We start from the raw sequence: 17,501 nt of genomic DNA on the forward strand, positions 1-17,501 counted from the left end.
AAGCTTGTAAACTTTATCTAATTATACACAAGTCGACGGACTCCCTCTTCCAGATTTTTGGCAGGTTGTGGTGTTAATTTATGAAAAACAAATGTGAAATATGCAGATGTCTTTTGTTTGAAGCAGCTGTTTGGTGCTGTTGCCAGGTTTCAATCAGGCGGTCTCTGGGGATACCCGTGTGTGAGATCTGTGGCCAAGGCCCCCCGTTTGATGTCTGACAGGGATGGAGGGATGAGGCTCAAGTGCGGGTGCTCATCCACAGCCAATACATGATTACAGTGCAGGGTGTGCGTGTGCATGCTTTTTTACTATGACATGATAAAGCAGGAAATTCCCAGTCATTTATAAAAGTAACGAGGGACAAGATGTAGTCTAATTATTTGATGCAGGAGAATTGATTTTAGTCTGAACTTTGTGTCGCTTCCAAGTCATAATCGTATATTAGATCACCACTAGATTTGTTGTTTTGGCAATGCTATAATGACCAAATAAATCTATTTCTCAATATCTTTATTGGAATGCAACCAGAAAAAAACTGGAAACATGTATGCAGTATTAAAACTGTAGTGTATAACAGATGTCACACATGTCGGTAACATTGAAACCATTGTCAAATGAGTTCACACAACCCCGATGAAGTGTTTCCGCTTCACTCTGTTTCTCAGTAGGACAGGGTTTTGTTTTTGTGTCAAAAGTAAAATGGCAGCAAACTTTGGGTCATGGAATTAACCGTGGTTCTCTGACTCCTGAGTGAGGTAGTGAGATACTGAAATGAACGTATGTTGAAAGAGAGTGGTCCGAATATGGACCTGTAATTGTCCTTTCAGAAAGCTCTGCGTTCTCACCTGATGCATGGAGTAATCTGGGGGTATTGACACCATCCATCCATCTTCTACCACTTTATCCTCCACATGAGGGTCGCTGGTGCCAATCCCAGCTGACATAGGGTGAAAGGTGGGGTACACCCTGGATAAGTTGCCAATCCTTTTCGGCAGGGCTGTCGCTAAATACGCCAGACTCTTCTGTTAAATGTTGAAATTTCAGTAATTTCCTTGCTAAATGTTGGAGATTAACACACGTCTTCAGGATTTTTAAGTCTTTTAGTTTTTAACTGACCGTTACAGTTCGGCATTGTTCGGTTTTGATTCCTGTGTCGGACGTTGCACTCATGTCTCTTCTAGCGACGACACTCTGACCAATCAGTGGCCGACACATCTGTCAATGTCACGTATACTATCGGCTCAGCTCGCTTGGAACCTCGCCAGAGCAGGTACTAAAAAAGTACCAGGTACTGGGAAAGCAAGCACTCTTTCAATCACACGATTCTATTGAAAATGCCAAATATCACAAACATAAAACCAGAATTTTGTATTCGCAAAGCCGCTCCCAAAGTGTGCTAAAACAACACAGGTAGTTGTGGCCACTTTGGCACCGTACTGTATCACAAAATATCTTCTTTATTTTGACCTTTTGTAAAACAAACTTCTTTTATTCCCAACAGTGCTCCCTCGACTGCGTCCTCAGAGGATCCAGTGAAGCAGGCCACAGTGGATTCATCTCTCCTGCAAATTGCATGCAGTAAGTGAACTCTGTAATGATCTCTTTTGATCTGTTGTATAAGTTTAAGTGAGCATCTCAAAGTAGAAGAAAAAAAAGATGAGAAGATGTGAAGTGAGATGCCAGGGTGCATTTACATCGACCGTGCTCTTACAAACGCTGGCAGCCATGTTCATGGCTAATTTATGGCGCTCATTAAGTGACATGAAACACACACACACAAAAAAATGCAGCAATTATCATTTATCTTGATATATTATTTACTAGGGATCATTTTCCTACTTGGTTGGGGACTGGAGTGAGAGCGGTGGAGAGGGGAGGAGGAATGAGATGGTGGAGGGAGGGAGGGAGGGAGGGATGGATGGAGGAAGGGAGGACCACAGGGGTTTGGAGACAGCTGGCAGAGGGAGAGAAGCAGTGAGAGACATGGAGAGAGGGAAGACAAGACAGAAGACAGAAACAATGTGGCGAGGCTGTTTGAGGATTTTTTTTTTTTTTCATGATCAATATCTCTACAAGGTTTTTGTATTAAAAAAACAAAGGAACTTACAAAATCCAAAAGATACTGATATAATCTATTTAATCTCATTGTTCACCTCAGGCCTACTCACATAACCTCCCCAACAGCTAATAAATACAATATATGGCATATAAAATATGATTAGTGATATAAAGACATGATTGCGCCTGGCCAGTTGAACTTGCTTTGATTAATCATTATGAACTATTTGAAGGTGCACTGTCCCACACAGGCTTCCACCAGACATAATTACACAATGTCATACAATGTCATGCTCGCAATATAAATAAGGCTGTATTATGATGATAGCATGTTTAATATTTGAGTGGTAATAATTTATAACCACATTCATTATAACGTCAATTTAATCACCAAAAAAAAGAAGAAGAAAAGTCTGTCTATAACAGTTGACCCTGTGAGCTGCTTGTTTGATTGGAGGTTTCAGAAGTTTAAAACTAAGGCAGCTTCAGAATTTAGTCTCTTTCTACGTCACATGTTTAATCAAAGAAAAACAAAACAATGCAACCACAACTCGGAGTGAAGGCCTCCCTCTCTCAACTAGGAAACGGTCATCACGCGGAAAATGTAAACAGTGGTTGTTGTGTGGCATAGGGAAATCCAGCTGTCTTGATACTATGTTCTAGATACTAATGCAGATGGTTTTAAAAATGACTCCTACTGCTTTAAGATTCAGTAGAGCCGCGGGCGGCGTGTGGCTTAGTTTGCTCACGCCGCCATGTTGGCAGGAAAAGGTTCTGAAAAATGTCTAGGAGTGCCAGTTTCAAGCTGTAAGAGTTCACTGTGCACTTTAAATCTATGGAGATGGAGCAATATATCACAGAACCTGACAGACTGATTATATCTGATTCTTATAATACCCCTGGGTGCTTTATCGGAGCCAACATTATTCCAGACCTGGAGCATTATCATATCTTCAACTTTCTGATCAACTTTTCCTCATTCTACCTCAGAGAATGCGTACATATAGCAATAAAAGCATGTACAATAAAGTATAAAGTCATAAATGATTTAAGGTAATTAGCGCTGAGTTTGTAATGCCGTTGATTCACAGTTTCCCAGTCTGCAGTTAAGCGGAAACTTAAGGGAAATTTAACATGCAGTGTTTGTACCCCTAAATGTGTTGAAGAGAATAAAAGTTTTATGAGTGTCATAGCGTGTCTCAAAATATAGTAAGGCTTTTCATTTTAGTCCAACATGATTTCACACTGGCCACACAGTTCGTGTAGTCTTGGCTTTGCAGCAAGAAGACCTGAGTTCGCAAGCTTTTCTGCATGGAGTTTGCATGTTCTCCCCGTGTGTGCATGGGTTTTCTCCGGATTCTCTGTTTTCCTTTCACATAAAACAACATGCAGATTTGTGGATTAGGCAAATTGGACACTGAGAGTGAATGCCCTGTGATGGACTGGCGACCTGTCCAGGGTGCACCCTATGTCAGCTGGGATAGGCACCAGCCCCCTCCTCATGTGAAGGTTAAAGCAGTAAAAGATGGATGGATAATTTCACACCAGTAACATGTAAACGTCAGTGTCAGTGTCTAGCTATGAGTGTGGTTTTTCCACCTCTGCTATCCTCAGTGATCTGCCATTAGCTTTCCCCTGACTGTTTTGGCATCCTGGTGCACAAGAGCTGTCCACCATCTTCACTTTTTATGAAAACGGATGAAGAGACACTCATATTGTCTGGTATACTGTGTATACAGGGCTTATGTATGTCTATGGATATGAACGGCACAGTCTCCTGCAAAAATGGCGTTGTTTTGGTCTTGACTCAAAACGTGATGGGATTGTGTGATTGGGATTGTTTTACTGAAAACGATAAGAATAGAGCATCCGGTTGAGTACTGAAGACCTTTTCTGAGAGTGTTGATGGCAAAGGTCTTCACGATAACTCGCACAGCAGCGGATCATCTCCCCAATACGTCCCCGATGTGTTGATACGTTTTTTTTTGCTCCTCATTACACCAGGGCTGGCTGTTAGTCACAACAATGTCACTGAGATGGCACTCTAATTAACATTATAAATATGTTGCATTCCCACCTCTACATTTTTCACTCTCTCTTTTGCTTTTTTGTTGTCTGCATCTCAACATAAGCTCCCCTCACTCGTTCTCAATAATTGTCTCTCATTCTTTCCAGCCATACTTTTTTTGTGGATCTTAATTTATTCTAAGCGTCTCCCTTTCTGCTTATTATCCTTTTTTTCCTCCCTCTTTACTCTTTCACGCTTTCTTTCTCCCTCTGTCTCTTTTTGCATCTCCCAAGACCCCCCCCCCCTTTTGTGGGTCAGTGACAGATGCCTAATTGAATGATGGATGTCCCTTTAATATGCTCTAATTGAACTACAGGCTCAGTGATTGGCTGGCGCTCGTGCTGTTGGTCTCATCTGATTGGTCAGACGTGTTGTGTTGAGGGTTCAGGGGTTGGTTGCTGGTTGAGTGCTACTGGCGGCTGGCAGGAAGGCAGTCCTACTCTCCATCTGTCTTTCTTCACACACACACACACAAACACACACTTTTACTTGCGATGACCAACCCACCCCCATCACCTCAGCCTTTCTTCTCACCTCTCCCACGAGGGAATGATATCCCATGCTCCTGTGAATCTTAATAAATGATGGAAATGCAGCCTGTTGAAGCCACATATATTAATAGCACGCACTTCTGTGTTTTCGTGTTGGCGTTTTGCCCTTGTCGGTCTCGTCTTTGTACTTAAATTCAGCCTGATGTTACAAGACCCAGCGTCTTCATCCGCGCGCTTTCTCCTCCAATCAGAAGCACACGCAATCAAATACAGGCGTGCGTTACATTCACCGACACAGAATGAGACACATGCGGGGGACACATGAACACATATAGACATGTATTAAACGCACAGACATACGGACACACACTGGTGGGTGTCTTGGACCGGCCCTGACCTGACAAGCGGGCGATGAAGATTAATGCATCCTCTCTGAGTGACAGGCTGGGGAATTGAAGGGCAGAGGGCCTCGTTAATCAAGAGCTTGACAGGTGCCATTCAGGCCCTCTGAACACAGCCACAGCTCCCACCCACACACACACACACACACACACACACACACACACAGAGTAAGACACAAACATAAAGCTGCTCTAAAACACTCACATTCCTTACTATCACTACCATCGCTCCCCTCCTTCTTTTTTCCTACCGCATCCGCTGTTCCACTTGAACAGTCACCGTTAAGCACAAGCAGACTTAATCATGCACGGCCAGAATTAAAACTCATTCCTCAGGGCCAGGCTGCCGGCACAGAAATAAGAAAATCAATCGGGCACTTGGCAAGGGCTGCCCATACACACCCAGACTCACTTTTCTGATCTCATTTGCAGGGGCCTTGCAGCTGAAGGGGACAGAGCTTTATGGTCATTTATTACAATTCACCAATGATATAGAGCTTCTCCATCATTACTGGCCAACCGTTAATTGTAAATTCCTACTGACGAGTAGGACTCCTGTCAATGTATCTTTTTTGGTTAAATAATTGAACACAATACAGATTATCTATGAGCTAAAATATTATGGTTTCAGATTAACTACAGATTAAGTTATGGTTTAGGGCCAAAAATTTAATTTGCATTTATATGATTGTGACAAATTGTGCAAAAATTGTTCTTAAAACAATTTTACTTGATCAAGTACACCTCAAACTTAAATCCAGTATTCGACAAATGAATGTCTTAATAACGTGGGAGAAGAACAATTCTGACTCAATCCGGATAAGTGTTAAGCTATAATGGTAAAAAAAAGGCTCATTTTATCATTTGTGCTCTCGGCAATTAAACCGCAGACCTTGTATTGTATCTCTTACCTGCATCAGAATGCTCCAGTGAGCCTGCTTTGTTTTTCACAGCCTGCTTTTATTAGCTAATGGAACTTAATATTTCATGAGATATTAATGGAAACTTGGCTCGTAATTAGTACTGCTTCACAGAAATAGGGGCATGTATCTTCATTAGGCATCGGAGCAAGTCTTTTTATCTTCATTACAAGCGTGCTACATCATTTTTCTCCCGCTTATTATGCCTTTGTTTTTGTTGCGCGCTTGTCGCTGTGTGCTCGTTATGCAGTGGGTCGGTGGTCGACGGTGACACGGCCATCTTTTGCAGACGTTGAATAACGATCCTGGTGAACGCTTTGGAATTGGCCCTCTTATCTTCACCAGCAGTGTCGATTTCTGTGACTAAAGTGCACCAGATTCTTTTTTCTCTGGTTTAATCTGAGTAAATACTGATGATGATGTCATTGAAACTACCTATTTATTCATTTTGAGGCCAGTGGAGTAGACGTGACACTGAGCTTTTGCTATCTTGCGGCGCATGCATTGGCAAAATCTGTTTTGTTTTTCCGCGCAGATGATAGGAGATATTAAATAAATTGGGTTCAAATCATTCAGCACATGAGCTCCCTATCTCAGCGACGCAGACACATAGTTAATGACAGACAAGACCATTGACCTTTGGACACTCTACTCGCTGTAATATTATTTGAAATGTCAAGGCATCTTGTAATAAACTAAGGATAAGTCTGTGGATGGTGTTTTGACGGGACACATTACTTAAGGGAATATTTTGTTTAAAGCTTTTTCACAGAGATGCATGGTATTTTCACAAGTTTTACATCACGGCAGATAAATGCAGTTTGAAAAACCATTGTGTAAAGTCTGCCTTTTTTTTTTACTTTTCAGGGGTCTTGTGTGATATTTTTTATTTTTTTTTATCACTGCTCATATCTGGAAGATGACAGTTTCGAGCCAAAGGCCTCAAGGGCGCACACCGTTCTAAGGCAGCCATTGCTCTTTACCATGGCGATTCATGGGGCCTCTATTTCCAGTTGTATTATCTTAATTGTCCTGGCAAGTATGTTCAGTGGTTATATTATCAATTTATGGCTCCTCTTGCCACCCCATTAATCCAGCCGTTAAAACACTGTAACCAGTGGCTCAAACTCCCGGTGAAAGGAACATAAACCTGTCCCAGGACTGCCAGTGGCGCTGGAGCCAAGATAGTGCTTTGATAGACGTGTAGGAGGTGTGCCATTTTTCTAAAACTTTTTTTTTTTTTTACTCTCCAGGTTATAGTTTGCCATCTCTCAGACGACAGTGATGTAAAATCATTGTATGAGGAAAAGAGAGGCAATATAAAAAAGGGATCATTTCCACACTTGTGCTGCTGTAATAACAGCTATTGCTTATGAAGACGGCAACAGGGTTTTACAGGCACATTGCATCTTCAGTAAGGGATTATGTAAAGTGGGCTGTTTTACCACAGATGTATCACAACGGCATGGTTTTAATTTCACCATGAGATACAACATAACTAATCCCAGCTGTGTGGACAAGTTAATTTCATACTGCCAGAATCAGCTAAATTGTGTATTATCAATGGTGCCTGAATGGTATATATTTATACAAGTTTATTTTTTGACTTTGTGAAGGATTAATTTAAATGGTCAACATAAGCTTTTTGCCAATATTGACCAATATGTTCGCTTGATAAGAGTTCATTCACCTACGACCACAGCTTCTACGTACATGTGAATATGCAGAATCTTTAAGTGAGAGACAAGAGTTTGGGGCTGGATTTCCGGTTCCAGTTTGACTAATCATGTCTGAGCAGCTTTGGTTGCCTGCAGGTGAGCACTATGTGCCGAGCTAAGGAGGTAGAGCACATTGATTAAATGACATCACGTATTAGCTTTTCAATGTATGTGCATTTATATGCTGACTCCTGGTAGTAGAGATGAGGCAAAAACGACCTACATTTAAAAGGTTTTGGTCACAGATGGCTTTTTTCACGTGAACTCCATACTTTCGTCTAATGTTGCACGTCGGACTGTAAATGTACAGCAAATTGAAACCTGGATAGCCAGTGTTTATACTGGAATCCCCAAGAAATGTGCCATTCCACGGTTAATTATTTGCTGGACAATTGTCGATGGTTTCCATCATTGATCTCACTGTTAGCAATGGAAACACAGCTGAACTTAATCTGTTGATGGAAACTTAGCTGTTTAAAAATGCAGCTTGGAAAATAAAGCAGATTATCTATATTCCATTGGGATGTATTGCTTGATTATTATTGCTTTATTATTATTTTTTATTCTTGCTCTTACCTTCTTTACTTGGAGATACCTAATCTCTGAATACACTCTGAGTAATTTGGAGCAGTAATACACTTTCGTTGTTGTGGAGGTTTCTTTAATTAGAATCCAGTGTATTTTGAGACCTTGTTCTTTGAGGCTTCTCATGGTTAGAACTGTGAAAGCCACATATATCCACAGCCTGTAGGTGATGTCATATGCCACAGGTCGAAGGTGGCAATGCCTGATGCAATTACAGACTTGTCATGTACTGCACATGATCCAGATGACTGGAGAGTGGTTCTTCCTCTGAGACTCGTCTTCTGAGTATTTTTTAAAAAACAAACACATACAGAACTAACTTTCAATACATTTCCATGCAATTGCAGCTCTGCGCCAAACTCTAAGCTCTAACGGGGGAATCAATTCATTGAGTCAAGTGCCTCTACTATGCTAGGTGGGGATACACCCTTTTCATCTTATTATTTGGAAGTTTCTGGTTTAGCTTGTGGCTAGTTGTTAGAACGTGGGAAGCAAAATGCTCAGTCTTCCATGAGCTTAAAAATATTCAATTATTTAAGATCACTGAGCATAACATTGATCCCCTCGTCAGTCCAACAAAATGTATCAGCCTGCATTTTGTCATTTTGTTATTTGTATTTAAAGCAGCGTTGGGAACCGTGGTGCATGTGCAGAGGCTCTGGTTTCGACTGAAAGTATGCTACAGCAATTCGACTCCCATTCTTGTTTGTCCAACTTTAAGAAATTTGATTGAGCACAATTGCAATTGGATTGTTGTGTATTTTAAAAGTGTGCATAGTATTTCTATTAATGTCATGTAAGCATACTTTTTTTTTGAGAACTTAACAAAAACGGAGCCAAGCAAAATAATTGATTGCTGAAACAAAACAAAAAAAAATATTTTTGGATGAACCTACAAATATATTGAAGTCAATATCAAGTTTGCATTAGTTATCATCGATTAATACCCAACATGTAGGCATCCATTTTGTGTGTTTGTTTGTGTGTCTGTGTGTGTGGGGTTCTGTGTGTACTATCTGTTTCGCCTCTATCCCTCTCCAACCTCTTTGCGTCTCCAGGCTGAAAACTGCACCAGCAGTAATTGCCTGACCTTTACGGCAGTGAGATAGTCTCATTAAGCCTGATGGATAATGATGGCGCCTCTCCATGCTACGTGAACCTCTGTGATAATGAAACAACAGAACAGCCCTGCTGCTCCACTGTGGGGTCACGGGAGAAGGCTGATAACCCAGAGAGAGCAGCCTGTTCCTGGCTAACGACAAGACCCAGAGCCCCCTGCAGTGTCACCCTTCTCCCGTACGTCCATATGGGAGATGGTGGTGTCATGGTAATGTGCTGTTCACATCTCCGTTTTCACATTCCTGGCTTTGATTTGAGACATTGATATTCTTGTGGTTGGTATATTTTCCCATTGAGGAAGATGAGTCAGGGGACACTTAGGGATTGAGAGTGTTTATATGTAAATTAAAGGAGGACTCCTGTGTTATTTTGCACTGTAGCTCATTTACTTCTGCCTGCTCATTTTGCAATGCATGCCATACACAGCGCTATAGCTGTATTTGTTATTTATGTTTTATAGGTTCGGTATTAAAGGTAGCTCATTGTACTGACCAAAAGTTTTAACTTATTTCTCTTGGTGTCACATAATGGACGCAGAGCACGTTCACACATATGCACGAGGAAGCATCCTCTCGACTGCGGCAAACCAGAGGAAACATGTCTCGGAACAAAGACAAATCAAATCACATTAGTTCTAAAAGCCACAACAACTTGCACAAGATTTAACAGTTTGTGAAGCAAAAGAAGTCAATTAAAAGCCAAACACAAGTTACTGCCAAGTGTAAATAACTGTGTGACTTCTCATTACTCTCGGTGCAACACAGTGAGACACAAACGATGTTTACCCGTTGTGAGCTGTCAGTGTCAGCAGATGTCAGTTACTGTCACAAACGGAAACACACTTCTCTTGGTTGAATGAAGACGGTTAACTCAACTAGCACCCGGTAATTAATTACTAGCACGAACATATACAGCGAGCCTTAAGTACTTTTGCAGCAGTGATACAATAATACAGCTGTTTGTTGTGTTTATTTGTCTCTGTGACCATAGATAATTGTGCACATTATATTGTGTTTTACCACTTTGTTAAAGTCATTTTCCACTTATGAGAAGCTGTAAAAATAAAGAAGGAATATGGCAGTCTGAGTGGGATATTGATGTATACATATAAACAGCATATCTCGTGTTCTGTTGGTTTTTATAGTCTGGCTCGTGTTCATAGCGTTTTGTTTATTAATGCTGAAAGGCATCGGTGTAAATGGTATCTAAAGCTGTGTTAATAAAAAACAACTTATCTTGAGCATGACCTTAGGCAAGACATGAACCTACAGTATATCCAGGTCAGTCATCACATATATTGTGATGTGTAACTTGATATACGAGAGCAAACATGTCATTTTCTCCTGCAAGGCCTCTAATGTCTGACATTAACAGAGGAATTATTACACTTGTTTTATTGGACTTGATGTGTACATACAGATACACAAACACTCATAAAATAGCGGGAAGGGTACACGCACTTCCATTAATTATCAGTATCAGACAGCATATGTGGATCAGACAAGGGACAGAGGAACAATGTGGAGCCAAATTAATGAGCAAAAGGTTGAAAGGAAAGGCACTCGTGCATCTCTTCATTCTGTGACAGTCAGTGATTCATGTGTGTGTGTTAAAGAAAAAAAAAGCTCTTAGCATTTTTTCTTTTTAAATTTATTTCCCTGAAGTCACTCAGCGTGCACAGTCTATTTAATGAGTTATTTGGGTAAATGATATAAAAACCTTCTTACTTTGAAGTATTGTCACTTTTATTTAAGGAAGCCATGTCTTCATAAACCCTCTTTGACTTTTCATCTGCCCTGCTCAGTTTGTTCAATTTTAGTATTAATCTCTATTGTCTTTGTATACTTGTGTGCAAATAAACTAAACTTGGATATGCATTTGTGAGTTTTCCATGTCAGGTTTTTAGTATTGTTTTGAACTTTTTTGTTGATCCATCAGGAGGAAAACGGAGTGGACATCACTTATTATATTTGCATGAGTTTGTTGATTTTAATTTTGTAATTATGCAGTTACCACATAGTTGTGAATGGAAGGCAATACATTTTGGACTATTGTTGAGATCTTTAATGAGTGAACTAGACCTGAGCAGTGATGCATTTAGGTTCTGTAGTAGAGTGTCGTAGTAGAATGGGCAGGAGAGAGCTGGGTCGATGGATAAGGGGGTCGACAAGAGGGCATGTGTCCCACTCAGGCAGCCAAAACCAGCAGGGGGTGCTGACACCCTGATAACCATGTGCTAACTCCCCCCCTCCTCCTCCTCCTCCTCACTGTGGCTTGTGGTCCGCAGCTTCTCTTTCTAGCTTTGGGAATAGGTGGATATTCAAGCTTTCTGAATAGTCAGTGTAAACCGACTGCACTGTTTCGTGTTGGCACACACATATTGTTAAGTGGTGCAAAACCGGCTAGATAAATACAAAGCCAAATGATATTTAATATACTTTACATTTTTTTTTTTTACTTTTAATGAATTGTTTTCCACGTTCAGAGGTCAGAGGATTAGATGTAACAAACACTTCCTTTGTGCTTAACGAAATGCCCTAGTCTTGCTTAAAAAGATGCAGGTTCATGTTCACTTAAATTATCCTAGTTTAGTTATTTTTTGTATTAGATATAATATAGTGAAGTGTGTCTCCTGTATTGTGCTGCATGTGGCCATAGGTTGGAATAACAGTCACATATTCACCACTGAAAAGTTTGATTACTTATGAAATCATAATTGTTAATCCAAAATGCCCTAATTATCCAATAGTATTGCTGTTCCACCAATAATTCCCTAATTAAGTTTTATAATTATTATATGTGGCTCGGGCCAGAGTTACTACGCAGTCTTACTTTTTTTTATTAATCATCCTTCATGAGCTCAGAATGTGAAATTAATGATTAATGAAGCCGAGTATCAGAGCTGTAAAAGTTAATTAATAATAATATTTGAAAAGACAATAATTATGGACCTACACGTCATGATAAAAAATCACTTGAATAACTGGTCAAAAGTAAAATCCTGCTTTTTCTGTGCAACTCTTTCTTCATGAAGTCTATGCATTTCATACATGGCATGAGTAGAGATCATATTTACCAACTACCATTATTTAGCAATATTTAAAAGAGCAGGTTTCCAAATGACTCCAGATAGAAAAAAAAAAATTCATATTCTTGAGTCCACATTGGAATATTAAGCCGTATACTCTAATTAACGCTGCAAATGAATTGATTTATGCTCTTAATATTACACTTACCAAGATAATTCTGCCTCAATTTAAGACGTAAGCCACACAGTAACTCCTGCGTTAGGTGACACATAAATGTGATGAGGGAAATTGCCTCGCACGCACGCACCTTCAGCCGCATCACGGATGACAAATATGTCTGGCATATGAGGAAGAAAATTAAAGCAGCGTATTTATCACTGCTACGGAAAACCAGCTGCAAATAGAAATACATACGTTTGTTCAATTTGTATTATATTTATTTAATTAAAAAAACAGCCTTTACACAAAACTGCAGTAAATGCTGCTGCAGCAGAGTGTGAAATGTTTTCTTTGTGTGTGCATGTGAATGTGTTTTTAGGGTTTTACAGTCAATCTCTTCACTAAAATATCTTCAATATTTGTGATTGATGTTTTTTATAAGCAGATGTTGCGCTGGTAGGATTGCATCCAATTTTGTTGTACAGTGTGAATGCGCAAAATATGTTCTATTCTATTCTGAGATCGACTTACCACTTCTTTTCTTTCGGCTTCTCCCTGATATTAATACATGTACAACACTTTATTATTAATTCATCATATTTCAAATTCACCTGAATATTATTCTATTCTTTCATGGCATTTTTTTTTTTTTTTTTTCCAGGCCCGGATTAAAGTCCTTTGTGTATGATTTGCTGGTTGGCGTTTTTTAATGCTGCATCATAGTGTGAGCTCATGAAGTGCCGCTGTGGGTCGCTGGGCTGTTCAGCGAGTGCTGTGTGTTACGTGCCGGCTGTGGGAGTGGGTGGGCTGGCGGAGCTCGGGCCAAACCAGGCAGGCTGGAGTGGATCAGCTCTGTGATAGTGCAACCCCCGGGGCCTCGCGCCCCAGGGAGAGGTCACAAGTTCAACTCCCTCGTCTTCTGGTCACACAGGAACCTCAGGGGCCTCCCTTTGTGTGTGTGTGCGCGAGTGTAGAATGCAGATTTAGCATGTGACTATAGAGCAGAAATTATATTTCAGATTTAATACCGAATACCAGGCATGAATTGGATTACTGCAGCACGTTTTACACTTGATTAAAGGCAGAGGACTACGGTGTACAACTCCTGATTTATTTATTTATTTCCTTTCAAAGTGCTGGCCCCAAGTCTCGGTATCGCTGATCCTGTTTGCGTTTCACATCACCTCCAATACATTTCAACATAGCTTGGGCGTATACATCATCGCTCTGCTGAAATAGCAGCGTTACAAATGCCCCCCCCCGGTTCCTCTCGGAGGACAACATGTAAAACATACCAGGACCTCTGTATATGTATTCAGTCCCTCCTGTGGAGAATTGAGCAGTGGAAATGCCATGAGGCAGGCTCTTTTCCCAACCGTCTCTTTGCGCTGCCTGGCGGACACTCATGGGTTCAAGGTTGTCATCTGTCGCCGTCTCCACAACACCACTGCTGTTTGATTTTCACATCGAGGTGCTAAAAGGAGCTTTAAGCGCGTAATCCCTCTTTGGAAAGCGTCCATTTGTGTAATTGTGATATTGTAACTTGAGAGAAACACAAAGGAACTCACATTTAAAAGGAGCTAATCTTGATAATCTGAAACGCTGAATGACGTAACATGCGGCCTCTTGATTAACTAACTGATAGTGATTGATTCCAACCTGTAAACCCACCCAAGTTCATGACGAGTGTGTGAAAAGTTCGTCTTTGAGTTATTTGTTCAACTAGTATGAGTTTGTAGTTTCTGCCTCCATGGCCCAACCTCTTTCCATATCACTTCCAACAATCCTGGGCAAAGAAAATCTTTAAAATCCAGTTTGGTGTCAGATATCTGCTTTAATTTGATAAATCCCAGTAACCTGGTACTAGGTTACAGCAAACACAGAAATATTTTAAATGCTATATGACCTGTTTCTCGTCATCCATTGTATCCTTATATTAGCAGGAGTGATTTTTTTTGAAGTCTTTAATCAATATGAGCCATTGCAAGCACCGGACAGCATCAGCTATCCATCGCTCACAACTGTTCTTTTTCTTAAAGGAAGGAACATGTTTAACAGAGGCACCTCTGCAGTGATAGATATCCACAATACTTCACCAGCCAGACCTTTGCAAATAGAATACCCTGCTGTGCTAAAGAAAACAATGTGTTTCTGAGGAGCAAAATACAATCCATCACCAAGTCTGTTAGGCCTGAGAGGTGGGAGTGAAAGAGGAAAGACAGGAGGCCGGGGAGTCGAGTGTGGGGCTACCTGGTTTTCACATCAGAGAAGGTTGGGGGGTAGAAGAGGGACTTGTGGCCTCTCAAAGGTCCACGAGCCACGAGTGCGGCACTGAAGGGCTGCGCCATTCACATAGCCGCTCCTGTTGGTAAAACTCTGCTGCGCCAGAGTCAGCTTTAATCAATCAGCGGCCGAGGTGAGAGGAGGCATTCTCTGAGATTAATTGTAGTCTTTAATTCAGGGCCTGATGTAAACAAGGAAGGAGCCTAGCTCATTGTGATTAGTATGTGACACAGGGGGCTGTGGGTGTTTATGTGATTTCAGGGTTAGTGAGCAGATAAGCAAATACCTGGATCCCTCAGACGAAATATAAATGCACATTCACCGGTCAAATCAGAGGGATTTTAATTTGGAAAATAAAATGAAGGAAATATGTCAAATTTCATTTAAAAATTTAATTTTAAAAGTGTAGTGTGTCACGACAAATGTCTCTTTGACTCGCACCATTCTGATTAAGCCTATAAACCCCTTCAGATTCTCTCTGTAATTTGTCCGTAAAGTGATGTTTAGATCTCATGTTGCCCAGCAACAAGTGATTTGTTTCATATCAAGAAAGGAGGCAAAAGCATTGTGCTAAAGTGAGTCGGCATGTGACTGTAAAACAAAGAGTGTAAAAAGAAGTCAAATTCTAGAGTTAAAAAAAAATCCCTATTGTTGACGAGATAAATGCTTCTTGTCTCCACTCGCCCCTGCGCTGCTGCTGTGTACACACAAACACTCCCTCAGTCATGTCTGATAGTATTGCTTGACAGAGCCCCTTTTCAGGTGAAGGACACAGTCGGCAAATTATGTTATGACTGTTCATGAAAAGAAAACGGAGGACACTTCGGACATTTGAACATACAGGGCTTCAGATTTAACACTTTTAACAGTGTGATTTTTTTTTTTTTTTTTTTTTTTTCATATTACAGCAAGAGTGAAACTTTTTGAGCATCTCCAACATGTGGTGCACTTTTAAAATGGCCACTGTTTATCAAGAAGACAGCTCATGATATCATTAAATGATTCCCAGCTGCTCTAAGTGCCATGAGGTGTCAGAGCAGGAGTCATTATAGATTGTTATGAGCAGCACAAGGACAAATCTTTCAGTCTACTGACATTTTAGATGGACCCACCTTTAGGTCGCTTTGCACAGGAACACCTTCTCTTAAATCTTTATCTCCCTCACCTGAAGACCTCGGCATGGATGATGTTGGCCACTCTTGTCCCGTTAGGTTTGCCCTCAACGACCTCCCCTCTCGTTTCCTGTGAAGACTCCCCCCCACACCTTTTCACATCCATCCCCACATCAAAAACATTATGCTGAGTTTTCTTTACACCGACCTGTGAGGACAGGCAAAGACACCTCAGTCATTACCTATGATAACTAATCTATTAATATTGAATGATGGTCTCATTAAAAGGTTCAAGTATAAGTCTAAGCTTATGTGTTAATGACATGTTAATGCTTCTGTCAATTATAAGCTGGGGTAATGACACCTGCGATGAGACAATATCACTTGAGGTTGAAGTCAAACTTGTAATTCCATCTCCAGAGAGGTTAAGTGGAGTGCTGATCCTTGGGTGGTGAATAGAAGATAAATGTTTCACTATGGCTCAGAGTATTATGTTCATGCTGTGGATGGGGAAAGTTAGAAGAAAAGTAAAGTTTAAAGTTGAACACGGGTGGAAAAAGGACCATTAGTTGTATTCTTATATGTAGTCCATATTCTTTGTTTGGATCAGTAGTATAGCTGTTTTCAGTGTTGTCTTGGCTTGGGTTTGAGAAGAGAACAAAGAAAAAAACAAACAAACAAAAACAGATTGTAATTAGAGTTGGACTAGTTCACTTTAGACAATTTAGCAGGACAATTTAGCCCATTTAACGAGACCATTTATGAGACTTTGTAGCAGAAGAAATAAAGTGAGGATTTCTTTGCCTCTTCTTTGCTGATTACATTTTTTACACCAGTTCAATTCCCTTTTTAAATAAAACAATATCATAAAGGGTGACACAGTGGTGTGTTGGTTTGCACTCATGCCAGATAGCCAGAAGTTTTTGGGTTTGGTTTTTTGGTTGCTGTGTTAAATGAACGTTCTTCTTGTGCCTGTGCGGATTTGGTTAATTTGAGACTCTACATTGATTGTAGTCGTGACTGCGAGACAAAGCATTTGTGTCTTTATCTTGGCCATGAGAGGCTGGTGCTCCAGCACCACCACAATGCCCCACATTAGAAGTCTGATGGATGATCCAATCCAATTTCTTTGTAAAGCACATTTAAGAAAACAACAGTTGACCAAGGTGCTGTGCAGTAGTATAACTGTAAAATAACTAAACGGATGTAAAAACAAACAAATGAAAACATAAAATATATGAAATGCAGTCGACAAAACATCTCACCCAGAAAAGCTCCATATTTTGTATATTTTCTAATTGAAGATGTATTCTCCTCAAAAAGTGTACAAAAGAAAATAATAATGTTCGAAGCAATACTATTTTTATATGTCTTTAGATAGAGATGAAATAGGAAAGTCTTTCAACATAGAGATGTTATTAAATTTGAATAGCCTGTACGTTTAGTCACTCTTCTCTGTTCTGGGCTCTCAACTCATACTTTACAGTAAGCACTGTTATACTGCAGGCAAGTAACCGCTTTGACCCAGACAACACGAGACCATTGGCAGCGACAGCCG

At 40.4% G+C, this 17,501-nt stretch overlaps 1 long non-coding RNA gene across 1 annotated transcript in view; it reads left to right on the forward strand.

The window, feature by feature from the left end:
* LOC131474512 (uncharacterized) overlaps positions 1-17,501 on the forward strand; it is a 93,393-nt gene that overhangs the window by 12,904 nt on the left and 62,988 nt on the right. The window contains exon 3 of the long non-coding RNA XR_009242296.1: positions 1,502-1,578. This is a non-coding gene — a long non-coding RNA (uncharacterized LOC131474512). The remainder of the gene's footprint in view (positions 1-1,501; positions 1,579-17,501) is intronic.

This window comes from Solea solea, chromosome 15, assembly GCF_958295425.1.
Source record: "Solea solea chromosome 15, fSolSol10.1, whole genome shotgun sequence".
Lineage (NCBI taxonomy): Eukaryota > Metazoa > Chordata > Actinopteri > Pleuronectiformes > Soleidae > Solea > Solea solea.